We start from the raw sequence: 459 nt of genomic DNA, 5'->3' as shown, positions 1-459 counted from the left end.
GAGAATATGCAATAGTTATGATTCAATGGAGAATGAGAATGGAGAAGGCATCCAGAAACTCCTAACACCCATTTTAAGCTAGAGAAGGGCTGAAAGTTTTGGTCTTTTTTATATTGGGGTTAAGACACTTATTGTAAATATAGTAATATAGACCCCACTCAATGCTGGTCTGATTTTTCCATCTGGGGTTTAAGAGACAAAGCTGGTGTCTTAAATCGCTGTAAGATTAATATTTGCAATTTCAAATGCAAATAATTTAAAACTTTATTTCTCCTCAACATGAAAGTGAAATCATTTCAGCCTCATCCATTCTAATTATATCTAAATATCACTGCCTAGATCCCTGCACCCCTCCTCAGGCAGAACAGAAAATCCTATTTTAGAATTTTGGTAAAAAAAAGTTATCTAAATCCCTCCTGGCACCAAACATTTTTAGTTTTGAAGAATACAAATGCATAC

This window comes from Natrix helvetica (genome assembly GCF_964273705.1).
Source record: "Natrix helvetica genome assembly, chromosome: 1".
NCBI lineage: Eukaryota > Metazoa > Chordata > Lepidosauria > Squamata > Natricidae > Natrix > Natrix helvetica.
The sequence above is the reverse complement of the archived record's forward strand: the minus strand, read 5'-3'. Positions refer to the sequence as shown.